Raw genomic sequence first — 27,608 nt, forward strand, 5'->3', positions numbered from 1 at the left:
AGGGAGAAGTGATCAGATAATATTGTTTTTCTTTTCCTCTGAGGCTTCTCCTCGTCCCAGGAGAAGAAATCCTGGTGAAGGGATTTTTCATAAAATATCATGATGACAAAACTGGGTCCTTATCAGATATCACTTTTTTTCCCATCAAATTAAGCACAGAGCACCTTATTCCAGCTTTGCCCCAGCTGCCAGAGGACAGAGAATACTTGCTGTAGAATAAAACCTGCCTGGACTGCACTCAGTTGCCAGTGCTTCCTGAACATATGTAAAATTGGAGAGTGAACTTATACTTGGGCAGCATTTTGAGTTATATGGCAGTGGTGGTTTGATCTTGTGTAGAAGACCAAAGTCATTGCTTTGGTTTTTTTTTGTTTTTTTTTTTTTGATTTTTAGAACCAGCATAACTCTAAGTGTGTGGATATTGGAGAGTCTTAACTGGGACCAGTGAGATGCAGCCAGTAAAATTTTCTGTTTCTTTTAGCTAACAGCTGTGGATAGAAAATTTCCTCTAATTGTAACAACTGGTTGGGCTTTTATTGTTGTGGCTTTTCCTAGAGGACTCTAGCACGTGAAGGAAGTATCATTATTTTCATTCGGTAAATTAGGAGAATAGAAGTATTTCCCAGTGATGGGGCTTCCTTAAAGCCTGTCTGTGGCAGATCTGTGAAAAATGAAGGTAAAAATCCCATGAATCCCAAAAAAGATAGTAAAATGTGGAGACCCAGCTGTCATATCTCGGGTTTTGGTGTGTGGCTTTGGCTGCAGGAAGTATTGTAACTAATGTAAGTGGAAAAATTCCTGCTATCTCCTTTACTGGCTTTACATATGCAGCACAGGATGAGAAAAAGCAGATGCCCTAGAGAAGGCTTTTTTTAAAAGCCCCTTTTTTAACCTAAACATCATAATGAATCTGGAATTTGCTGTCCAAAAAGTGAAGAGTGCAAATAGGAACCCAAAAATAATCAGAAATTGGTGCTGTACTGTAAACAAAAAAGCCCGAAGTGAAATGATGGAAAAATCCTACATAATCTTTATCACCAATGTTTCCTACATTTCATATAATATTTTAAATCAAGACAATCAGATATAGATCTGTAATGAAAGTTATACTTGCTATCAGTCTTAATTCTGATTTATGTTAACCAAGATTTGGCCGTATCTTGGAGCGTGGCTCTCCTTTGTCCATTCCCCTTTCTAGCTGCAACAAAAGAACTGAAACTCCCCTCACAAACCCAATTTTTAGTCAGTTTTATGAATTTATTCCTTCTCCCCCAATGTATAACTTTCTGCATCTCTGATTATTACAATTTCTATTGTGTTTTAGGTAGAGTCTTAGGATACAACCCTCTGTATTCTTTAACTGTAAATTAATGCAGTATTTTTTGTGGGAACACATGTAGGTGTAGAGATAGAAATAGACATCTTAAAGTTCACAAAATGAATGTAAGTCAGACTTTCCTGCATTTTAATATATTTATGAAGGACAACCTACTATTTTTCTTGCAGCCTCAGTTAAGCTGTATGGGAATGTAGTTCTACTGTAGTTTCTGATATATCCATTAGCAGTACAAATTCAGTATCTCAAGAGCCTATTTTTATCCTAATTTACTTTTTTGGACTTGTCAAGAAGCAAAGGTTCTGTATGGTTGACTCCTGCATTACTCTGTATCCCTTGCCATTTAAAGAGCATCTTTCCTGTAATTCTTAAGGAAGCCTCACCCTCCTGTGAAGATACTCTTAGAGTACAAATTGATATCTATCTTTAGGAACCAAGTGTGGGAAACAAAACACAATTGCAATTCAACTGTAAGTTAAAGTCAGTATTCTAAGGAATAACTGTATTTATATATGGCACTGTTGTTTGCTTGCAGGAACATTGTGAAGAAACAGATATTCTAATTGACACATTCACTGTGGTATGTCTAGCATTTGTAAGTGTCAGCTTTAGGGGTGTCAGTCACAGTTGTGAGGCACCACATTTATACACAGAATTGATTTAGTCCCTCTCCTGAAGCCCTTGACCATCTCATAACATTCAGCTCTTTAGCTGAGAGCTGTGGGTTCTCAGTAATCAGGAGATGAAAATGAACAGGCCGTAAAGAGAAGGGTTGTTGTATCTTGGAGACTTGGTTTTCTTTCCTAGCTTCCTCAAGGCATCCATTGAACTCCTTTGGAAATCTGTGAACCTCTTTGCCTCAGCCACTCCATCTTGTCTCTTAAACCCCTTCAAAATCAGGTAATGACTGTCTAAGCATGGGCTGTTGATGCTGAACACACAGTGATACTGCTAAACTCTAAAATAATTTTGTTCATCCTACCAGTTCATCTTGGAATGACTGGCATGACAAATCTGTATATCCCATGACTAATTTACAATAACTGGAACTGAAACATGTACAAACTGTTAATTTTCCAGCTGTGGTTCCCAAAGATGCTAAATGTAGAATGACCACGCCAACATTTCAGATCAATTGATCAGCAGCAAAAAGGTGGGGACCTAAAGTGCCCTTGTCCATTATGCAGAGACAGTAACTAGCAGCAAAAAGTCAGCTTTAAATTAACCACTGCCCAGGCAAAAATCTGACTTTGCATAAGTCTTAATTTATGTTGTGCAGAGGAGCTGAGCAGCACAGTGCATCCCTGCCAGAGGAGCCTTCCCAGGCTGGCATGAAGGTGAGTAGCTCCGAGCTGCTCCCATGGATGGAAGCCAAGAGAAGCTCCTGCACTAATTCCTGCTAATTGCCTCCTAGCAGACAATGGCTCTGCATGGGCTGCTCAAGAAAAGCCACCTTCAAAAGTCAGCTCCACCAGAAAAAAAATTAAAATTCCACAGCACGAAGGACACCCAAACATGAAATTTATATTCACTGGCCAACAACAGCCCCTGTTAGATCAGCCCCACCTATCCTCATTTCTCATGTGCCACAGGCAGTTAAGGGGCTGGTCCAAGCTTGGTGCTCTGGGAGTGCTTTTTCTGCTGCCTGTATTTTTCCCTTGTTGTGCACAGGGGACTGCTGTGGGAGAGATGGGAATGCAATCAGAAGCTGCCCAAAGTGTATCAAGGAATGCTGCCAGGGCAGCCAGGTTTCTCTTCACTTGTTGCAGCTCTGTGAGCACAATCATAATCTCTGTGTATATATGGGGAAAAAAAAAAAACCCCAAACTACAGTGATAAAATAATGGAACTTGCAAAAGGCAGAAAATTCAGAGCTCATATTGGCAATCGTGCACTCCCTGAGCAGTTCAGAGAGCCAGACTAGCTCAGCTAGCACTGGGGGACTGCAGCCATACAATGAAGTTCAAATGCTCTCCCAGCACATACCTGCTGTTTGGAGAATCTCCACCCAAATAAACTCTTGCCTACTGAGTAGTTAAATTTGACAAGCAGCTTTCATTCCTATTTCTGTGTCGCTTTTCATCAGCTTAGTGTAGATCCCTCTTGTTACTGTACTGTCATGTTTTGATAACTTCATTTCTTTAGCCTGACTGTCCCCCTGTTCTGCTTCCAAGTGCTCTGTTTCCCAAATTCCTTCTTAATACATCTCGTAGCACTAGAGAAATGCTTTAATTTCCATAGGACTCTGCTGCTCTCTGCTCACCAGAGAAGCATCTGAACAGATTCTCTCTTGTATCAGCTGCTGAAGTTTGTTTATTCTGCACCCAGGAGAGGGGAAAACAGAAATTATCAGGATTTTCCATGTCTTCTGAAAAGGTTTAGTTTGAATATCAATCTCATGCAACTTTGTCCTAATTTATCTGAGACTGTAAGTCCCACTTTTGCTTCTTTTTGACATTACTAATTCTCAATATGGGCTGCAGTAAGACTGATAGTGTAAGAACCTGAATTCTCTACAGTAAAATTTATAGCTTATCATATTCAATAATAAGAAAGTAAGTTGTAAAGTTTAAACAGTTTCTCTAAACTCATAGTAAAATAAAGCTTTGGTGGAAGATCATAAAACACATAAAGATAATTAAATATTTAATATCTTCAATCTTACTGGACTAAATTTATTCATGAGGTTTATATCTAAGTGCCATCCTGTCTCAGGTGGGACAAGTCAACTCTTTTACTATGACACAATATATATAATGATGGAAGGATCTTTCCAATCTAAATTAATTTGAAGCTTAGCAAGAACATAATTGCCATGTACCCAGCCATGTGCATTCCTGTGATTTGGTCCAAGATCAATTTCCCAGAGCAGGTGAAAATTCGTGGATTAACACACAGACATGCAGACACACACACATGCTACAAAGGCAAGATCTCTGCAAATAACTTATTTCCTTCTCAAAGTGCAAACAAGCTATAAAAAAGAATAGTTTGGAGTCAAAGAAATCAAACAAGGTTAATGTCAAGATGGACAAAGGTATCTAAAAAAAGATAATTAAGTTAAAACAAAAGAAAACATTTCTATGTGACTTCATGTCTTCATGATTAACTTTGCTTCCAACAAAATTCTAAGACCAGTCTGAACTGATTAAAGGAAGTTCTATTTGGAATTTCTAAAACAACTTAATTGTAATCAGCATTTCAATCAATGTGAACTTCAGCATTTCAGTCAATTCTTCTTGAATGAAGAATTAATAAAAATAATCTACTGTGTTCATGTTGCAATCAAATGGCAAAAAGTGACCTAATATCACCCACACATAAAGGAGGGCAAGGAAAACTTCTGAATGTTCCGACCAGAAGAGTAGAGTTTAATGTAGAGTTTTGGGGACATGAAAGTGCTGATAATCAACTCAAAATTGTAAATAACCTCCTTGCAAGCAGATGTCAGTTAAGCAGAGATTATTGATCTAATCAGAAAAATAATTGTTACTTTAAAGACTTTTTTAAATTAAAAAATAAGGAGGAAAAAACCAAATAAGTTTAGGTAAAAGTTTTCAGAGAAAAATTCAATGCTTCCATTTTTTGATGATGTTGTAATTTCAGGAGAGAGAAGTTACAGTCTACAAAAAAAATTGTACTTGAAAACAAATATCTTGTTGAAAACATGCTTTGATTATTTTTTCTTCTTAAGAGTTCCTAGCTGCTTTGGTAGAAATAGCTTTTTTCAAAATATGTGAGACAGTAAAAAAACCCAAAAATTTTGACAACATAAAAAATACTGAAAGATGTTGGTGTACAAAAAGCTATATAAAATCCTTTCCTTTGAAAAATTATGGCCAGCTGTATTTAGTTTGCCTTAATTATGCATTTGATCCAGAATGTCATTCATCCTGCTTTCCCCAGCTGGTTTCTGACTGAACATCTCAATGGTAACTGGGTCAGCTATATTTTTGGTGTGAAATAAAAGAGAGAATAAGTTTTGATCCCTAAGGAAAATTTGGAATGTGTTTGGTTTTGGCTGTGAGAAGAAGCTCGAGGTGAAGGAATCAAGCATGCAAACATATAAAAATTTATTTGTAGTGGAAGAGTTTATATAGGACAAGACAAAATTATTTGCATTGCTGCAGTAACTCTGCATGTCAGCACTCCTTGATTTGAGGAACCATCTTGCTGTTTGCAACTCTTGGGAGCATATCCCAATATGTGGGCAGCATTCAGACAAAATTCAATGCAAAAAAAAAATTAAAAGAGATGTAAAAAACTAATGGTTACTGCTTTAAAATTCCCTCTCCCATGTTCAAGATTTTAAACCTTTGACACCAGAGCCTTGCCTGCACTAGTGAGGAGGAAGAGCTCTCTTCATGGTTATTTCTTCCCACAACCTGCCAGAGGATAACAAGACAAAGTAATGGAGCTGAACAGGGCTCCAGCAAGACAAACAGAAAAGTGAGACTAGGGAGATCTTATCACACTGTTATTTTTGATGGTCTACTGGTTTGTTCTTCCATTTTAATCCTTCCTTGTTTGGGAACTAGATCAATTTAAACTAAGGAAAGACTTAAAAAATATAACATTATGAAGATATTTCCTCTTTTTCCTCTTCCCTTATATCCTTAAATTGTTTTCACTGGAGTGTGCACCTGAGGACTGTCAAGTGGCAGGGCCCCAGGCATCATTCTGGGGAACACTTTTGTTAGAAGCATCAAGTTTTATAACCTGAACTGTGAACTCAGGTGAGCTCTGGTTCTCACTTGGGTGGGCATGAAGTGTGTGCTGGTTTAGTACAATCTGTTTTCAGCCCTTTTGAGGAGCTTTGAGATTCTCCTCCAGCCCATGGGATGCTTTGGGGAGAGGAATCCCTGCTACTGGTGCTGTGGTGATCACACCCAGGTTCATCTCACTACAGAAGCAGAACTTTCTTTTTTGTGATTATCTTTGTCTTCATCAGTTCAGGCTTATTAAGTTTATTTTGGATTGTGATGGTTCATTAAGCCTTATGTGGCTGCTTTGAGAGGTATTATTATTTCTCATGCAGAAATGGACACTTAATTGTGAGTTGAATTTGCTTCTCCTAGTCCTTCAAGATTTCACAGATTGTCACTTTGGCCCTTTCAAAACAAAGAATTGAGCATGGCACTGTAAGATAGTTCACGCCTCTTCTTGCAATTCACCCAAATTAAACCAGAAAATGTAACAAATCCATATAAACTGTGAGGACACAGGGAAATGTCTGAGTGACATTGGCCCCAAAGGGCCTTTTTTGGGAAATTTCTGATTCTGCCATTTTCTGCCCACTTACATAAGCTGGGTGACACTGCTGCAGAGCAGACAAAGCATCTGGATATTTTTTAAAAATGCCAATTTTGGAAAAGTGTGATTAGTTGTTTATGTTTTTTAAAAGTAGAAAGGCTGGATGTGAGTCATTGGCTGGGTTGTCCCAGTCCTGCAGGTGTTCAGGAACAGACAGGATGTTTTCCCTCTCTGCTGCTGAATGTGGGGTGCTGAGGGATGGCTTTGCTGCAGGAGTCTCTACAAGTGCTGTTTCCTGGGATGGCTTTGCTCTGGGGCCCTGTGTTAATAATTGTGCCTGCCATGGCAGCATGGATGTGATGCCAATTGGGCAGTGGAAAACATCTCCATTAAGTTTAATTTTTTGCTGTTTCCTTAGCAGGGCAGCACAGCATCTCAGCTGGGAGTGCAGTTCCTCCTCTGACTTTCCTACTCTCCTCATGTGTGCATCCTTGTGCAGCCATGGAGCTGCCAGGTATGAGATGGCACAGCCCTGGAGTAGATGCTCATGCATGAAATCTGATGGCAGGAACTGCAATTGTTACCTTTGCAAATAGATAACAACGCTTTTACCACGCTGTGTTCATTCTCACCCTGGTGCCTTCTGAAAGGGGTTAATAATTTGGATTTCTTCTGGAGCTTGGAGGGTGAATGCCTCCTACAGCAGCCCTGGAATGACAGAGCTGCCTCTGCAAAGAGTGTGATGGTACTGCTGGGGCCATTGCACTTGTTGAGTGCAAGTTTCCTAAGCAATCAAATTCCCCTCATGGCTCTCATTATAAATGTCCAGAAAGTGAGGAGCTGCTACGAGTAAAGAGAAAGGAACATCAGCACAGCCTGGTGCTTTAAAGCACTACTTAAAACAGGCCCTTATTTTCTGACCTGACAGAGGCTCTAGAAGTGGCTCATTTGACTTTGTCCTGACCAATACTTTTGCTTGCAAGTGTGTCACTCCGCTTCCACAACACTTCTGTGGCTTTTGTTTTGCTGTAGAAGCTGAATAATTGCTTGATCCTTCTAAATCAGTGAGTTCTCAACATTTTCCAATTAGAGACCTCTAAATATTTTCCAGTGGTGGTGCAGCCTCTTATTGAGTGGATTTAGGTGGATAGGCAAGAGGCTTTCTTTACTGCATGATCTGCCACAACCCCCTCGGAGGCTGTTCCTACTCTGTGGGAATGTTTCCAGTGAAGGATGAAAATTGCAGGTTGGATCATGAATTCCATCCCAGCCTAATCTGGAGCATGCCCATGGGCTGGGTGGCAGTGCAGCCACTGAAGTGGTGTTACCTTGCTGTTGGGGGCAGCTCCCTTCTGCCACCCCTGGTGCCTTGAGAGGCTACCTAGAACAGAGGCCAGGCAGTGTTAACAGAATAAAGTAGGTATCTATTGAAAAGACCTTCAAAGAATACACCTTGGGCAGTACAAGAGCCAGGCTGAGGCTACACCCAAGATGGACAGCAGGTCATATGTTTTTACACTTTTAGAAGTTTTGGGCTATTTATGTATTTGGGTTAATTGTCCAATTGTAGCTTCAGTTTATGAAGTCCCATCCTCCCCAACTGCTCTCCTCAATTTGCCATTGTTTATACTTCTTGGTCCTGAAGTTGTAATGGTGTCCTTGGTTCTCAGGCTGGAAAAGGATTGTTTTGCCTAACTGGCCTGTGAAGAGAACTGGCTAACACTTTATATCAAGTCCAGTTATATACTAATACAATAAGGAATCTGGATAATAAGAAGGCTAAAACTTAAGGCATCACCCCCAAAGCATAAAGATGTGATTTTACTCCAGAATTTGCTGCTGCTGTGCTGGGATGTGTATCTCACCGCTTTCACAAAATCCTGCTGGAGGAGAAGGGGTAAACAGTCCTAAATGTATGCCTTCTCCACTGTCCTCTGGACTTGGAGCAAAATTCATCCAGTGGTGGTGGGTTTGAGACAGGCACCTTTGAAATCAAGAGGTGCCAAGTGAACTCCAGTGGCCCAAGTGCCCAGACAAGTAACTCAGCACTGCAGCTGCTTCCAGAGGCACAGATGAGTCTGAGGCAGGCATCAGACCTTCCTCCAGGAGCTGCTGGGGCACTGCTTATGGTCCCTCACCCTGTGACCTACCCTGCCTTTTCTGCCACACCTCTCTGTTTCATCTCACACAGCAGGGCATATTCCAGCATGGACTGGTGCATATTCTAGCATTTCATTGCTGCTCCTCCTCCAGGGCATCATCAGAAGATTTTGTTGCTCACAAGTTTTTACCAAGATAAGGAAGTAGAGAACACCTATTTTCCCAGATATTGTACTATTGTACTGGATATGAGTTCCTAGCCTGCTGCTAGGAACTGAGCTTACATCCCATCAACTTCAGTGTGATAAAAACATTTATTTCAGCATGTTTACATGACCCCTAAAAGGCAGCCTTCTAACACTAGTAGCAGCAATGTGTGCCTACAGCCGTGCATGGCCTCCAGCTGGAGCTATCATTTATTAGCTCCCCTGAAAACAAATCCTGTCAAGACTACACCAGGAAACTTATTGCTGACTTTCAAGAGAAGAATGTCACTCCACTCTCAGTGACAAGATGAAAGATCTAGCAGGAGTGTGTAAGATCCAAAGAGACAGAGTCTCTGAGTGGCCCCTTTCCTCCTGCTCAATAGCTAGTCAATGGCTTTTTGATATTCCCTATGGGAAACCTGCACTGGTGAAAAAATACCACCAGGCAGGGTAAAAATCTTGCTGATGCCCTGATCTGAAGCTAATTGAAATTAATCTTAAAGAAAGAGCTACAGAATGATGCTTTTGCAAAGTTTAATTGGATTTGGATGTGAGTCTAAAGGGGCTACTTTGTGGGAGATGTTTTACCTGCTGTGCTTATTTTTTTTCCTGTCTCTGACCTGTCCGACAGTGGAATTTTGAACACAGCCTGGTTGCCATCTCCAGTGTTAGACAGAGAATATTTCAATGTCTGCCCACATAAAATCTGCACTGGTGAGTATCACACACAGATATAAACAAATGCACAGGCTGTACTGAAAAGCATCACCAGGGTTATAAAATCAAATAAAGACCTAATAAAAGGCAAAACAAAGGCAGTGTAATTCCATGTCACTCAAGGGCATTTTTTTGACTTCTCCACAGTAGGATTTTTGATCTTAATAATGTCCTTTTAATGCATTTACGAAATCACCCAGTTTTTTTTAGTAGCAAATTAAACCAAAACAAAATCCTGCTGCTCAGCATTGTACTCATGTTCAGCTTGATCATTAACAGGGGTCAAACTCCTCTGGTTTTCCTGGGATGTGAGCTCTCTTCCATCATCCTAAAAGACAGCATCATGTACTTTTTCATTTATTTTGCTTCCAGCCGTGTTATGAACATTTTCCCAGTGAAGGCACTTGGTCTGTTCAGCTGGAGGAGACTGAGGGCAGCCATGGCAGTCACAGCTTCTCCTGAGGGGAACAGGAGGGGCAGGCCCTGAGCTCTGCTCTCTGGGACCAGCGACAGGACCTGGGAATGGCTGCAGCTGGGTCAGGGCAGGGTCACACTGGATAGCAGGGAAAGGTTCTTCCCCCAGAGGGTGTGGGCACTGCCCAGGCTCCCCAGGGAATGTCACGGCCCCAAGGCTGCCAGAGCTCCAGGAGATTTTGGAGAATCTGGACAACGCTCTCAGGCACAGAGTGGAATTGTTGGGGTGTCCTGAGCAGAGCCAGGAGCTGGGCTCAGTGATCCTGGAGGGTCCTTTCCATCTCAGGATATTCTGTGATTCCTGGCTTTGGGTCACCAGTCTTTGTGTCCTAGCCATCTCCACCTAATTTTTGTTTCTCAGCCTCTACTGATCTTATTTTCTGCACCCTCAATCCAGTCACAGGTTTCTTCTGAGCCTCAGCTCCTGGTTCATTTAGCTGGTGTCCTCTCCCCTCTGGGTTTCCAGTCATGCTGGATAAGTGTGCTCCAGAGCGCCATTTCCAAACACTTTTCCTGAGATCTTTGCTTAAATTTGCAGTCTCAGGGAGTATTCTGCTTAGTCTCTCCTGCATCAGTCTCAATGAGGATAAAATAGTTAAACAAATGAGCTGTGAGGCCTAGAAAGAATTGTACAAACACAATACACGTACAATTTTGTAAAGATTTTGCAACTGGGCAAAAATTTGCCAAAACTTCATGTTCCCCACAGAAGGCTTTTGTTCCATCGAGCAAGCTGTGTCCTGAGAATTTCAGGATATGAATCATAGGGAAGGATTTGGGCACTGCTCAACAAAAGGAGCACTAAGTTTATGTGTTTACCTTTCCCAGGGTAAGGCCACATCTTTTCCCATTGGCTTTTTTATAAGAAGAGTGGATTCCCTTGGAATGAAATGAAATTAAATTAAAAACACCCAGCGTCCTGTCTAAGCTTGATAACTGGAATGGTAAAACTCACCTGTAACGGAGTTTGGCAAAGTCATAAGTAGGGAAAAGAGGCCTCACAATGTCAAATATTGTCTAGAAATTAGGCAGCACTATCAGTTCCACCTCTAAAGTTACCAGGTCACCAAGACAGCAGAGGGTAAAAGGAGAAATGCAAAAAAACCCAGTACAAAAGGGAGATGCTTTAGTGACTTAGAAAAATAGCAATGAGGTCTCTACTTGGGCAGTTTGGGATTCTGAGGAGATAATATTCTTGGTTCTTTCTTTTGCTGGCTGTATTACAGAGCTGAGATAGAAAATTGATTTTTCATGCAAAATACTGAGTTGCTGATCACTTGTAATTTAATTTATTATTTTTCTGCTCTGCCCATAATTCATTAGGGCTTTCTCCTATCTCTGTAACATTGTTGGAAAAGGTATTGTTGAGCATTTTGCTACCAATATTAATCTGCTAAATTTCTCTTATCACCATTGCTATTGTTTCCAGGCCATGAAATATAACTGGTGGTGTGAGTGTATCAGTATTTGAAGGCTGTGCACTGCCAGGGCACATGGGTCACACAGATGGGTGGTATATCCACAGCGTTTCCAGGCAGAGGATTGTGTCACAGCTGGTGTGGAAAACTAGCTTTAGGGCCTTTGCTTTTCAGGTTGCTCATCTGTTTCCATTTTCCTTTTTCCCTGGTTCTTAATGCTCCTCTCCTGCCTCCCTCCTCCTTTTTGCCCTTTATTTATTCTAGGAACTCAAATTTTCCAATGTGACATCAAATCACATTGTCAAATTTTCCAGTCCAATACTGGTTTAAGAGGAGTTACAGCTAGCACAGCTTCTTGAGATGAAAAAGAGATCTCAACCACAGCTTCACCTTGTAGGAAAACATAATCTCTTAAACTCTCAGTCTGATAGATTATTGTTTTCCTTTTATACTTTCTTTTTTTCCTAAAAATACTGAGCTAAATTGAATCTAGCTATGATATCGAGTTATTCCGAGGTCAAAGTTGCTTTGATTGGGTTTTTTTTCTTCCTTTGCTCAGTCTTAGTTTAATTATTGCATAGTTCAAAGACTCCCCTTGCTCCAAATTTTATTTGGTGTATAAGTACAGCAAGGCAGCCCACCAGGGGGATGTGATTGTTGAGAGTCAGTAACTAGAAATGAGTGACACTTATATGCCCCAAAACCCTTTGCCAGTGAATCTCTGCTACCCAACAAACCTCAGGCAGGAGGGAATGTGTCTCTTTCTTTCATAGAAGCATTTCTTCCTAGAGTGTGGAAGTGCTGGAGAGTAGCCAGTTGTGGTGGAGTCACTCTGTTAAGTCTGTACTTTGGGAAAAGATGCATGCACATAGAGAAAAGCACAACAAACACTTTGGGAAAAAATGCCAGTCCTCAGTCAAACATAAAAAATGCAGGGTTGAACAGAGAGGGCTTTTTGCTTTTTCCTTTTATTTGTCCAAATTGAATTTATGTGCTGCTATGCTGAAAGTGAAATTTCTGAAATAAATGCTGAGAAATATTTGCAAGTGACTTGTGGTGTGGGATTGGATCTGAAATGTGGCTCAGTATACAGGAGGGTAGGGAACAACATTTTATTTCTTCAAATAAGTGATTGAGTTCAGTATAGTTACAGCAGATTGGGCGGAATAAGTTCTCCTGGTACTTCTCTTACATGAACCACCTGTGGGCTCACTCTTTGCTGGGGAGCAACTGTGGATGTTCCACCCAAACAGGGTCACACCTTGGGAGGGAGGTGAGAGCTGCAGAACACCTGGGATCACTGCTCTGGCACTCATCATGGCATTCTGAAAGAGCTCTGCTACTGCTGTCATTGTCAGTTCCTAGAAATAGTAATTACACGAAAGAAAATGGGTACTTCTGGTGTCAAGAAAGATATTTGCCAATTTTTGTGACATTACAAACAACTGTATTTAAAAGAATGACATGAAGGTTACCAAGTAAATCATAAAAAGGTTGTGAAAGGTCAGTGTTAAGGTTGTTTTTCCTGTATGTACAGTATGACAGAAATTTTAGTGATCAGTTTGGGTGGTGTGTTTTCCCCTGGGGCTTTTTCAACAGTGGATGTTTGCAGTGTACACTCAGGGCTTTCTAGTGCAGAAAACTTTTTTCATAGGACCTCCATGTCATTTCCTGCTCAAATAACAAGTTTTTATTTGGGTGGGAGACTCAGGAAAGGAAATGAAGTTTCTATGGACTGGAACATCTGACTGCTGCCACGAGGAACTAAATTTCTTCTCTTTTCTTTAGAAACAGCCTAAAGCATTTCTTGTAAAGCACAGTGCCAGATCACATGCACTCAAATGAGATTGAAATGAGCTTGTGCAGGTGCCAGAACAGTACAGCAGTGCTGCTGTAGGTCTTCACAAAGTCCTTCCAAGTAGCAGGAAGGATTTCCAGAGCTACCCCAGCTGTCTTCTGAGCCCAGAACTGTCTGCATGAGCATGGCAAAGATGTGCAGAGCTGTGGGGGATGTTAGAGCTCGTGCACAGGGATTTTAAGCAGGTGCCAAGGAGCTCTGTCTGTTCTGAATCCATCTGAGTGCATCTGCCTGGGGTCATTCACCCCAAGCCCAATGGCACCAGCAGCATTCTCTGGGACATCTCATCTTCCCTTGGAGCCCCTCTGCCTCTGGTTCCCATCTCATCCTCCTTTGCTGACAGCTCGGGCTCTGTGGGACCACACCTGTAACACTTGAGTTGCAGCTGGGAGGATTTTTTTTCACTTCTTCCTTGTCAGAACCCAGGACACCCCTCTGGGTGCCCCGGATGACACGAGCCCCTGACAGGAAGCCAAAGACACTTGGGATTTCAATCTTAACCCATGGAGCAAATTACCAACCTTGTATGAAGAATCACAAGTCACAGAAATTTAAGTAGAGTAATAATGAATTAATCACCAGGTGAAAAAGTAGAGTTTTGGGGATTTTATTATAGGGGGTCTAGGAGGCAAGATGGAGGGACATGGGCGTTGTCTTCTTCCTTCTTCTTCCTAGCCTCCATCTTCTTGGTGATGGTGGCACATTTAGATTGGTCAAGAGTAGAAGTAGACAGTCTAACATAGGCTATAGGTATTGGAAAATGATGATAAATAAAGTACACGTATAAAATGTATTCATTTTATAACATGTAGACACCAGCCCAGGGGCAGAGCAGTGTGCCCTTGACAGACCTGCAGATCAGACCTCTGTGGGTCTGAAAAAGAATATTTTAGATAATCTGTAATAAACAACCTTGTGAAGCAGAGCCAAAGAATCCCAACTCCTTCTTTGACCATCAGGCTGGGAAAAAGGAACTCTCAGGTTATCCTGACAGTGGGAAACCCAAGACTTGCTAGCTTGGCTGCTTTCTGCAAGCAGCCTGTGAATAGCTGCAGTAGCCCTGGGCTCCTCCAGGCCAGTGCTTGAGGCCCTGGAGCAGGGAGGCCTGTGGATGTGGGTTTCCCTGACAGATAAACAGGGCTGATTTTTTCCAGGCAAGTGCAGCCACCATTTAATCAGACATTTGTATATTTTTTAAATTTTCCTAGTAAAGAACTGTTATTCCTATTCCCATATCTTTGCCTGAGAGTCCCTTAATGCTAAAGATAGTGAGTTTCCAGTCATTGATCCACCTGTACTGGTCCAGAGCAAGTGATCTCCCTTCTCCCTGCTCTTCCTGATCATATTCCATGGAACCAGTCCCACTGTGTGGTGGGGCCAGTTTCTATGCTGCAGGCAGCAGCTCTAAAGTGGCCCAACAGAGCTCAGAAAAAAAAAAAAATCTAATTGTGTTATTCAGTAGTGCAATAACTTGCTTTCACCTGTACAAATGATGAAGCACAACTGACTAAATTCATAAGCCAGAGGAAGTATTTTGCTGAACTTTTCTGAGGAGAACAAGTAACTATTAATTTTCTCCTTACTGTATTTCTCCTATTTTTAATGATATCACTTCCATCTGAATGCTTCAGTGCCCATGTCATTTCACTACTTGTATTTTTGAAAGAGGAATTATTAATATTTTCCAAATTATATACCATGACAAATAAAGGGAAAAGGCACTTGTGTATAACTTGACTGAAGAAAAACAAATATTCTTTTAATGATCTCTCCCTTTTAAAATAAAGTTGAATTTCCTCATGCTCAGACCTATTGCACTGGCACCTCAAGTTATAAATTAGCTGTATAACCCAACCCCATTAACTTGATAGTGTTGCCTTCACAGAACATACAGAATCAAACATATTTGCAGGTTTCCTTGGCTGCCATCTCCTGCTGCTGAGCTGGGACTCCTCAAGCTGCTCGTGAAGCTGCAGCTCTTGGAACAAGGTGATTACTGGGAATATCATCTGGCTGAATGGCTAAAAAATACAAGCCCTAGACATCCAGAGGAAAAAAACAACAAACCAACCAAAACCAAACTACAGTGAAACTACAGCTCTTTTTATTTCCTTTAATTTCACTATAGAGAGGATTAAGAAGAGATGATAAAAATCACTAACTATAGGCAGAGCACACAGGAGTTAATGCTTGCATTGACCTTTGAGGTTCAATTCCTATTGTTATTTAATTAAGACCTATCTCACTGAGTTCTCACAGTCTGCTCCTTTTTATCACTGGATTTGAACAAATGTATTGGCATAGAGATTTAAATCCTGGTTGTGTTTCATCCACATTTTAACATTAGAACAGCAGCTGAAATCTCTGTTTCATCTGCTTTAATTGCTTATGTGTGAAGAGAGATGCTTTCCTAAAGCCTACCAGGGTCTTAATGTTAGTTAAGGTTGTCTTAACTCCTCACTGAGGCTCGCAGAAGCATGAGCAGAATGGGGTTCATCTTTTCCAAGAGATTATTTTAATCACAGCATCAGAGACAATATTTCCCTCCAGTATGTTTTTAATGCTTTGAGTTGCCTTGTTTTCTTTATCACTCATGTTGCCTTGCTATCTTACCAGGAAACCACATGCAAGGATGGCTTCTTTTTACTTTGCCTTCCCTTCAGGAAAGCCACTTCTGCAGTGTCATGATCTTTTGCAGCCACCACAACAAATAACCTGTGACTTTTTTATGCAGAAGCTGAGGAGTGATTGCTCCAAGTCCAGAGGGTGATCCAAAACTTCTAAAGATGTCTTTTTCTTTCTTTCTTTTTCTCTTCCTTTATTGTCTTTTTTCATATCAAATAAACAACAGTTTTTCATTTAAATTATCTTGATCAAGATGTGAGTAGGAAGTTGCCTTCCATAGTTAGCATTGTGAGGGAGAAACCTGGCAATTCATTTATTCCATAGTAATAGCAGGGGTAGCTTAAAGGTTTTTACCATCTGTGCTCCTATGGGAAGGAGGAGCAAAGCCAATACAAATTTAACCTTCAGATTTATGCTTCTGTGCTTCTCCATTGTGCCTCTAAAGTTCTTCAGAAAAAATGCTTAACCCCTTCAGTACTGTATGATAATCAAAACTACAGCTTCCAGTTTTAAATCTGCAGAATTCAATTTAATTTTAAATCTGCATGTTTTAATTTAATTTTAGACTTTAATAACAAGTACTCAAGGCAAGATAGATATATTTAGTGAGTGTTAAGTTTGATTGCATCTGTTTGTCTGTGTGCCCAAAATATCCAAACCTAACATTAAGTGCTGCATCAGTCTTCAAATCTTTATCTCCTTGCAAGTAATATCAGTTTTATAGAATATACAAATATAAAAAGCTCATTTATGCCTAAGGCTTTTACAAAGACAAAAATCTTAATGAAGTGGAAGTGAGACCTAAGACAAAGGGAAACTGCTAGCAGAGTTACATGCAAAGATTTGGGATTAAAAAGCATATTGATGTGTAGGTTTATGGACTGATGACCTAAGGGAAACCAGGAATATCTGAAAGTTGGTATGCTATTGTCCTGAATGAGTGTGCTTGAGATCACTCAAAAAAAAAGTGTGAGAATAGGAATGTTATGCCATTCAGGCCAGAGAAACATTTTCCAAGGCTGGTCATGAGAAAAGCAGAAGCTCGTTCAGAGCTCCTGAGAGCAGACAGTGTTTCTTGCTAAGCTCAGAGAGAACTGAGCCCAGGGGGGGATGTCAAGGACAAGGCCTAACAAGCATTTCCTCAGATCACACTGCAGCTTAGAATGGAGTCAAGGGGGAATGCACCAGCAAAAATCAAAATGTGACTGCTTCCAAAAAGGGTCAGTTACTGATTCTTGCAGCCTTTGACTGGGAAGGACTGGATTTCTTTAGCACATGGTAAATACATTAAAGGCTCAAGGTCAAAATTCAAAACTGGCTGCAAAGTTTGGGACAGGCCCTAGGGAAGACAACTGGGTATTGTGAAAGCCAGGGATAAAGTAATAGGAAAACTTCATTTCTTTCCTTTTCTTTAGTCCAGGCCCCTGTCAGGCCATGGAAACACTTCACATGTATTTTACTGCTCGTGATATCTGAGCACTTGATAATACACTGCATACAACACATGCAATGTTTAACCATTCCTGGTTTTCAATGAGCTTGCCCCAGAAAATTGAGTCATTAGGGGCAAAATTCTCTTCTTGCTCTGGATTGGCTAAAAATTTTAAATTAAACTGACCATCCAGCAATTTTCTGCAGGAGGTTGAGTTTAGAGTTCAGTTTAGCATGATATAATGTACTTGGCAGAAGAAACTTTACAGCAGGGGGAAAAGGATGTTTTTCTTATTGGCCTACTCACTTTTAGGCAGAATAGCCACGTTCCATGGTGGGACATGGAGTCTGTCCCACAGAGAAAAACAGCAATGTGGGAACACCTGAACTTCCCCTGATGTTCCCCTGCAGCCTTGCCAAAACTCAGTTGAGTCTTTAACAATACAAAAAGGTGGGGGAGGGGGTAGGGGTATAAATCTGACTACTAGGACCAAATTACAGTCAAAAACACGCATCACAACATCTGATGACTTTGAGACCTCCCAGGATTTCCTTGTGGACAGGGAATTCTTTCCCTTCATTGCAATTCACACTTGGCTGAGAAAAGTTTGAATTTTGATGCCGACATTTTATGACCAAAAGTTGTCTTGAGGATTCGCATGCAACTTCACTGCCTGTTTTTCAGGAGCATGGTGAGGTGAAGAATTAATTCTGTATTTATAAAATCAAAGAATAGGTTAATTGCCAGTTGCCTGTAATCTAACTATGTGACAGCAGCACGAGGGCCATCTGGAAGGACAGAGCATCCCCAAGGATGTGTCATTCCCAAGCTCCATAAGGAGATGGAAATGTGGCAGTGCTGTCACCACTGCATAAACTTCCTTGGAGCAGGAGTACATCAGATGTGAAATCAGTCTGAGCGCAGTTTCCCATACAAGATGAAGAAGGAGAATGCAGGGAGGCAAGAAAAACTAGGATTGCACCAAAGGCAAATTGCTGTGGCTATTCCTGGGACTGTAATGCTACCAAAATGATGGAGGTTGGTTGTTTTCCCTTACAGGCAATTCTGTATTTAATTTTTGAAGCTCGCAGTGAGAGCCTTGTGCTCTGGCACCTTTAATAAACAGAGCACAGGGATTTGCTGTTCCTTTAATGAGATAGAAAATATATTAATCCTTCTCATTGGACTGGCTGTGGTTACCTCTCAGCTCCAATTGGCTCCTGCCCTGCAATATTTAAACTGTTTTGCAAGCAACAACAAAAAAAAGCCACCTCAGCTCTTTGTACCATTCAGCTGAAGTAGGAAAAACTCCAAAAATTACATGAAGGAGAAGAAGATGGGGAAAAAAATACCCCAAACTGCAAATAAAATGAGCTGTGAAAATGCTGAGAGGGAAAATGTTTTCAGAAAGCAGCAAGGCTCTGAGTCACTCCTCTCCTTTGGGTCCAGTGTTTCTCCTGTTGGCATCCATGGAAGTGTTGGCAGCAGATCAGGCCCCTCCCTGCACTCCTGCCGATGCTCTCCAAACTCCCTGCCCTCTGGAGACTCCCCAGTTTTCTCCTTCACTTCTGTGAGGAGTGCTGCACATCCCTCTGACATGGTGCAAGACTGATCCCCATTTTTCCCTCAGGGATGTCACCCAGAGGAACAGGATCCCCGCTGTTCCTGGTAAGTGCTTCAGGGATGCCCATTCCAGACCTCTGTATTCCTGGAAGGGACTTGTCTTTTCCAGGCTGTGGGAAATGTTCTTCTCTCCCCACTGTGGCCTTCTTATGTTTGTGTTTTCTAGCACTGGAGGAGGAGCAGCCTATAAAACACATGTCTAGATAACAGATACTTGCAATTTACCTAATCTCCCTTCCAACTTTTCCTTTCATCCTGTCACAGCCATATTTTCTGGAAAAAATCCCTTTGCCCAGGATTCTTCTCCTGGGAAGCAGAGAAGCCTCAGAGAAAAAGGAAAACAATAATTATCTGATTTGCTTCTCCTGTGTTTTGCTGCTTTGGAATGTGTTTGGACATCGTTTACCAACAGGAGCATGTTTCATTGCTTTCACGTGAATTGTTTTGACTTACTGGCCAATCAGGGATAATCTGTGTCAGACTCTGGAGAGAGAGTCATGAGTTTCATTATTATCTTTATAGCCTTCTGTAAGTATCCTTTCTGTATTCTTTAGTATAGCTTAGTTTAGTATTCTTTAATATAATATAGTATCACAAAATAATAAATTAGCCTTCTGAGAACATGGAGTCAGATTTATCATTCCTTCCTCCATCTGGGAACCCCGCAAACACAATATCTTCCTGCCACTTTCATCCCAGCAAAAGATGGGCATGGAGGTTATGGAGCAACTGAGTTTGTGAACATGAAGGAGGGAAGCTATTGTGAGATTGTTTAGGCAATTTTCAGTGGGCAGCTATTGTCCCATTGCAGCTGATCTGAAGCTGCCCCATAAACTCAACCAACCTAGAAGAAAACAAGTCCCTGGATAAGGCAGGGATAGGTTGGATTCAAACCCAAACAAGGATCTCAGCCAACCCTGTTCTAGCTTAGATGCAGATATACGGGCAGAGAGAGGTCTCATCCAATCAATTATCTGAGCCCAGGAAATTCAGAGCCCCTAATTAAACTCACTGCTGTTTGCTGATGACTCTCAGGGTTGCACTGTGTGTCTGTCTCCAACCCATGACCCCACACGTCAGGGAGCTGGTATTTAGAACTTAAATAACTGCGTAAGAAATTCAGGAGCAATGGCTGGTGTGGTCACAGCTGAAGCTTTTAAATCCTTGGCTTTTCTCTCTTGAAAGCCCTATATAAACACCTTTAAGAAAGTAGAAAAGGAAACAGCAAAAATAGTTTATATTTCTATAAAATTCTTGCTTTGCTACAGAACTGGAAACCAGCATTATTTTACTTAAAAATTAATTTCTGATAAATGCATCTGACAGACTGCATATCCAAAATTCTACCCTAAAAGTATGAATTCTGGAGGTAAAGTTGGGCTTCAAGGAATTTGTTAGCAGAATGACAAAATCTTCCCATGTGGTCTCTAGTGCTACTACAAATGGTCCTTTTAAGTTTGACTGACAGTTCTGGCCCCTGTTCCTTTGGTTATAAATTAGGAAAAGTGGTTTCATAGGAAAATTGTGTTTTATAGAAGGTCTCTCAGCAGTATGACTAGTAAAATTTTCAAACACAGAATTTACTGATGGAAAAGTGAGGTTTTGGCTGAAAAAATAGGAAAATCTGGATCTCTAGTTACTTAGGTTACTACCTTGTGCTTAATTTTAAAAATGTTATTAAGCACAGAAACAGAATATTTTAGACTGAGCTAAAGATTTAGTGTGACACCTAAAATATAACTTTCACTTCTGTGCAGTTTGTGTTTTTCTTTCTTGAAACACAGTTTGATTAATAGAAATTGTCTATTTGTGGGAACACAAAGCAAGTTTTTGCCAGATTTTTTTTTTAATTTATCATGCTAAAAAAAGGTGTGTATATAAAATCAGTTTGATATGGTCAAGTGGCCCTCAGCATTTCAATTTAAATGTCTTAGAAATTTACCTCCCTCAGCTAAGATGTGATAATTGAATAATACTAATTGAATAAATGTATTTTCCTGTTTTAAATTCAAAGTAAACTTATCGAATTTACTGTTTGGTAACATCCTAAAATATTTGCAGATAGTTATTTGTGATTGCATTTCCATGTTTAGGTAAGCAGTAGATCTGGGAGTGTGGTTTCACACTAGTGAGATAACTCCTGAACTTAGAGAAAGAGCCCCAAAAGGCAAAAGTTCATTTGAGAAAAAAAGAAAGTATATTCTGCTAGCATACATTAACATTTAAAGTATGACAAAAAAGAAAGTCCAAGCTGTTTCCCTGTTACAGTTTGCAGTTCTAGGCTATGTCAGAGGAAACAGCTGAGTTCTGAAATAAGCTGAGTCAAGAACACAGAGAAGCACTTCTTGCTTTGGCATTCAGGCAATGGAGCAAGGCTCAGGAATGATGCTTTGGAACACAAGGAAAGCAGTTCAAGTTATAACATTCCACAAGTAGTAAAAATACTTTATCCAGATGAAAATAGTGCCTTTATATCAGTGCTAAAAAATAAGTTTAAAAGATGTATTCAGAGCAAAAAATAATTAGGCAATTTCTTCAATAGAGAAACTGTTTTATTACGTTGTAACCTAAAAAATAATCATAAAAAGTAAGCAACACAAATGTCAGCATTGTCTGTAGCTCATTAGGTTACCTGAAACAATGGCACAGATCCTGATCAAATTCCTGATGCATATAAACCTAAAATAAGTTCCATAATGCCATCACACTTTTTGTTTTACTGCTCTGGAGAGCAACCAGCAATCTGCTTTCTTTCCAACACTGTTCAGGGAAATGGCACATCCTTGTTTAAACCCTTTTGGTTACAAAAGGGTTTGTATGAAAGGGTTTGTATGAAATGAAAAACCCACCACAGAAACACAGAGATACAGGGTTTCTCATCCCATCCTCTCTTGCCAAGTCTGCCATCACACCAGGAAATTCTGCCAGATTAGTGCCCCTCTGAGATTAATGTCTTTGAACAAAATATAAGGCACCGCAAACTTTGTCTCTCTGCAGCAAATCAGGGAGTCTGTTTTTTAAACTGATCTGCAGATTGGATGTCTTTCACGGAGGGCATTTGTTTCAGGGCATTATTTCTTAGTAAGGAAGAAAACAAAATCAAGATGATCAATAACAAGTTTTTACTGTTTGTCTTTGTATCTGTTTCACTTACTGTCTCTAGAATGACACCTTGTTTGGAGGAATTCAGGTTAAAAGGCATATAGATTAAAAATCCCTGGACTATTCTACCATATTGCATTGGAATTACTTTTCTTTGGTATTCAAGATACTTGCTCATTCACAATCAGGCTTATTTTTATTTCAAGTAAATATGCTGCAATTTATCTTGGAGAGAATAATGGCGAAAATGGAAATCTTCTACCCCTAGTTTCACTTTTGCCCTAATTCTGTGGTCCGTGGTCTCCACTGTCCCTGTGCTGCATTGTCCCACAGGAGAGAGACATCTCCTCTTTTAAGTGGCACTAGCTGCCAGCTGATCCACATGAGTGCACATGATCCCATTCTCCTTTTATTTGAGGGGCAAATCGATTTTTGAGATGAAGATGACACAAAGTTGCAATTCTACTCTGGCCTTCAGATGTGTATTTTCCATGCCAGTCTAACCACAGTGGGCAGCGTTGTCTCAAAGTGACATACAGGAAAACTTTTATAATTCTCCTGTGATGCAGAAACCAAAGTAAAATGTCCTTGGTAGGAGATTATGATATTCTGAGGAGAGGATTTGAGAATTTCTCACTTGTTGGGGGTCAGTGATGCAGCATTTTCTGGGGAGTAATCAACTGACAGGAAATGTTCATTCATTCACTTCTGCAGAGAAAACAAGTAAGAGAAAGGGGTTGTATATTCCTAGTTTGAATTTTTTTTTTCTATTTTCTATGCCAATAAGATAGCCTGTGCCAGAGAAAATAAACTCTTTCTTTTTCTTCATTCCTGGTCTGTTAATGTGATATAAATACCAGCCCACAATTTAGCATTGTTAATTAATTTGTACTTTCCATTACCTTCCTTTTGGAGAGCTCATTTTCTTGAGGAATGTAGCTCTTCATTCAAACGTTTCATTTCGTAGCAGGAGAAAGAGACAGAGGCACAGAATAACTACTTTAACTGGATTGTGTAACAATGGCTGTGGTAATAATTGTCTGGGAGAATTATATGGAGGTAACAAAAGGACTCACAAAATGAATACATTACAAAGACTCTTTTATGACTGAAAAATCCTGATGTCCTTAAAAGAGAGAGAGAGAAGTAGGAGTTGGATGATTTTTTAAAAGAAAATGCAAAGATTACACTTTGGAGTTTGTCTTGGCGTAGGGAAGATGGTTTTTTAGGACTGCTGGAGGAAATGGAATGCTCGGTTCCGTTGTTTCCTCACCCCTGTTCCTTGTCCTGCCCTGTGAGCAGTGAGAGGCTGACCCGGGCTCCAGCAATTCTGCTGCCACCAAGTGCTCACAGCAGAGCAGCTCTGAGTGCCTCGGCTGCTGAGCCAGTGATTTGTGTCTGCACAGACAGCTCAGACCCAGGTAATTTCGGCAGTGGAGGCTCCCTGCCAGTGTGTCACCCTTTAGGATCCAGCTGGGCACGAAGGGAAATCCTGGATGGGGTGAGGAAGTAGGGGATGAAGAGGAAGGCAGAGAGGCAGAGGGGGTAACTGGTTGTTCTGGGCATCCATTACCATGGCAGTTATCTATTTCTGGATCTATCATATACACTTATTTCCAGAGCATGCAGGAAGCTGGTCTGCTAGGTAGAAGATGGGGTTTGCCCCTTTAAAAAATATGAGAGACTCTTTTTTGGACTCATTTGACAAGTGGATTCAGTATTATTCATTATCTCTCAACTCTAAGTTATAATCATGAGAAGTCTGTTTTTCTTATCACTTATTTCAGCTAAGAGGTTGCACTTGCTGTCACCATTTGGAATGCTGTAGGTGTTTGTACTGAGCACTGTTCAGAGTTTTTTTTATTTTTTATCATGAAAGTACAGCTGTATCTTGAAGGTGCTGCAGAATTAGAATAAGGTATAATGAGGTACTGTAGGTTACTAATACACATTGCACTCAGTAGCACCTTGGCATGTGGAAATGTGCAACTTCACACATCTGGATAACAGGAACTAACAAAAAAGAGATCAAAATTATTTTAATATTAATGGGAAATAATCATCCTCAATGAAACAGGTAATTTCCTACTGTAGCTGGTGACTCCCCAGATGACCACCTTTCCATGGCTGGTGTTAATGTTAAGCACTTCAAGGCATGGCAATGTGGGAGAGGAAAAAATCTGCTTTAAAAAGCATTTTTCTGGATTCTGGTGGGCTGGATCAGTTTCTGACTTGGCCAGACACACAGCTGTGAGTGCCACCGCTGCAGAGAAGGTGGTGGCGGCGAGCAGGGGCTGTGAAGGGAGGCAGGAGAAAAAGCAGAGCATGGCAGTTCCAGCATCATCTCTGCGGTGGAGGGGGCTCTCCCTGGGAAAACATTTCTTTTTTCCCACCGGGCTGCACCCTCCTGTCAGGGAGCTGTGGGGAGAGAGAAAAGGTTCCCCCTGAGCCTCCTTTTTTCCAGGCTGAGCCCCCTCAGCTCCCCCAGCCGCTCCTCATGCCTTCAATCTCTAAACTCTCCTCCAGCTCTGTTGCCCTGCAGGCAGGTTAACAGCAGGAAAAATGTCTAAGAACGCATTTCAAGCGCCAGCAGTGTTTTCTACAGCGTGTGTGACATTGAGCCAGTCCTAACCCTAATCTCACTTTCATTGCGTTTGTCATTCCTGTAAAAACCGGGCAGCCCTGGAACAGGGGCAGGGGGCGGTCCCGCACACACAGGGCAGCTTGCTGCATGGCGGAGCTCTGAGGGGGGCTCTGGGGCCCCCAGACTGCTCAGGGTGGGAGCGCTCAGGGCGAGCCGCAGACACCGGAGCGGCCCCGGGGCCCTGGGCTGCGGGCCGGCCGTGACCGAGGAGCGGCGGGAGAGGCTCCTTCGCTCCTTGAGGGGGCACAGGGCACAGCCGCCTCTCCCGTCCAGCTCGGCACATGCTCCTTCCTTAACCCCTTCCCCTTTCTCTCTGCCCTCCGAAATAATTCTTTCTCCAGTCAAAGCCGGTTTTTCCCCAGCCGGTCATTAAACCAGGCCGATGTGGCTCCCTTCCCCCAGCTCCTGCGGTGGCGAGGAGTGCCGGCTGATCAGGCCTTCACCTAGGCCCTGCCGGCCGCTGCTTCGGCTTCAAATATTACAAAAAAACCCCCAAAAAACCCCAAAAAACCAAAAAACAAACAAACAAACAAAACCCCAAGCCAAAAAAAAACCCCACCAAGCCCAAAACCAAACAAGCAAACAAAATAAGCCCCACCAAGGCCCTCAAACCCAGGCGCGGACCCCAGGCTGACCGCGGCCACACCGGGTGTGCTGACCCCGGCCGAGATGGAGGAGCCAGCGGTGTACCAGGTTCTTGCGGGCCTGCAAGGAAGTGGAGCTTGCTTTTCTCCATTTTCTTTCAGCCTTATTATTCCTGAGCAACCCCAGGGCTGAGCCGCCGGCGTGTAGAGGGAGCTGAACTTGGGCGCGATTTGCTGGCCTCGGGTGCAGGACAAAGCCCCGTCCTGCTCCCCTGTCTCACAACACGGCAAAGAGAGAAGCTGGAGCATCCTTCCCCTTCCTCCCGATGCTTCCCTGGCATCCCCCTCTGCTGGCCTTCCTCCTCTTGCTCCTACTCTCACCCCGCTAAAATACACACGCCCAGCGGCTTTAATGTGATAAAAGAGGAGGTCTTGAGGAAAGTCAGAAGAACTGACTTCTAACTTTGGGGAAGGAAACAGGTTGAACATGTAAAGAGAAGAAGAGCTCAAGCGTTCCACAAGTGAGCCATCAAATGAGAAGTAACAGCTGATGTACTGGAGGGAAGGAGTGTCATCATGTGGAGCTGTGGATCCAAGGTTAGCGGTTGCGGGAGAGAGCTGGAACTTAAAGTAATTACCCAGGCAAAGGAGAAAACAAACTAAGGAGATTCAGGCTATTGCCTTGTGCTGCAATAGCTTGGAAAGAATCACTAGGAAAATCACTGACAAACACTAGCAAAAGCCTTTGCGTGATCGAGAGCCACTTCCCCTCTCCTCTTAGAAGCACGAGGCTGAGCACCTGATTTACTTAAAAAGAAAACAACAACAACAAACAAAAAAAAAAACAAAACCGAAAAACCAAACCAAACCAAAACAACAACAACAAAAAAACCCACAAGAAGAACAAAAAAGCTCTTCCAAGAGGACTTGCAAGAATTGGCATTTTCTATTCCCACAGTTGCTTGCTGGGAGGCTGAAAGGAAGAAACCATTTCACTTTTTTCCCTCCCCCTAGTTAGAATATAAATACAGAAATAAAGAACTAAGGAGTGGCAGTAGAGGTGTAGGGGGTAATTGTGTATCAGGGTGTAGGTTGAAAACGCCAACACCACTGGAGAAAGAACACCCCTTAATTTTTCATTTAGAAATATTAAAATGAATGTGGTAGATGTTGAGAAGAATGTTGAGTTGAACAATATCAAATCCAAGGAATGATTTTTCCTGCTCCCGTTTCACAGCCTTATATACAGACACAAAGCAGAGCAGAAGTTTTCCAGCTTGACAACGCAAGGCCCAGGAGCCACAATTCCCATTGCCCAAGCCCTAATGCACAGAGAGGGGTGACATGTCTGCTCCCTGTCCCAGTTCATCCCACAGCACATGCACACAAGGCTTTTCCACTAAGCTGGTCAATGCCCGGGAACAGTGAAGCCAAGGGGATTTGCAGGAGCAAGCTCTCCTTTGGGATCCTCATTTCCTCCCCAGCTGCACCTGTGGAAACCCAGGGCACCAGGAATATTTCTCTGCCTGCTCTGGTGTGTCCTGACCCCCAGGGGAGCTCTGACTTTGACCCGCATTCACGGAGAAAGTTTCCTACACTTCAACATAGACTAGAATGGACAAAAGTGTGAAATAGATTATAGAGAGCAGTGTAGGTGTATCACTTAGGTGAGACATTCAGATTTTGGGATTTTTAGTATGGTGTGGATGGAAGCAAGATGGAGAGCACAAGGTGTCGTCTTGGGTTTCTTCTTCATGCTTCTTCCTCCTTCTTCTTCATGGGTTTGGGTGGCACTCTGTAACTGGGCAGAAAAGCCTGCATTGTGGGCTCTTTGGGATCAGTTATTGGGTTAAAAGGGAAAATAATCTAGGTGTCAGTTCTTAATTGGACAGTTTAGTCTTAAAGGACCTTGTAACAAGAGATTGTTGGCCATTTTGTGCCTTTTGTGCCTTCTAATGAAAAGCTGCTGAACTCACAGTAGTGAGACTGTTTTACTGATAAGAAATAATAAACATCTGAGTCTGAACATGAACTATGTGCCTTCAATCCAGACCCAGAGAAACTGATAACTGATACTGCCACACAGACCCTTTGCCACGGTGCCCTTGGAAGCTGCCCTTGGCCAGCTGCCCTGCACAGGTTACCCAGGGAGGGTCTCGCTACTGTGGCCCCTTCCTGTAGCTCCTCTACTCCATGGCAGTTGTGGCTTGACTGCATCTCCCAGCAGGATACGCTG

This window comes from Passer domesticus, chromosome 5 (assembly GCF_036417665.1).
Source record: "Passer domesticus isolate bPasDom1 chromosome 5, bPasDom1.hap1, whole genome shotgun sequence".
NCBI classification, from domain to species: domain Eukaryota; kingdom Metazoa; phylum Chordata; class Aves; order Passeriformes; family Passeridae; genus Passer; species Passer domesticus.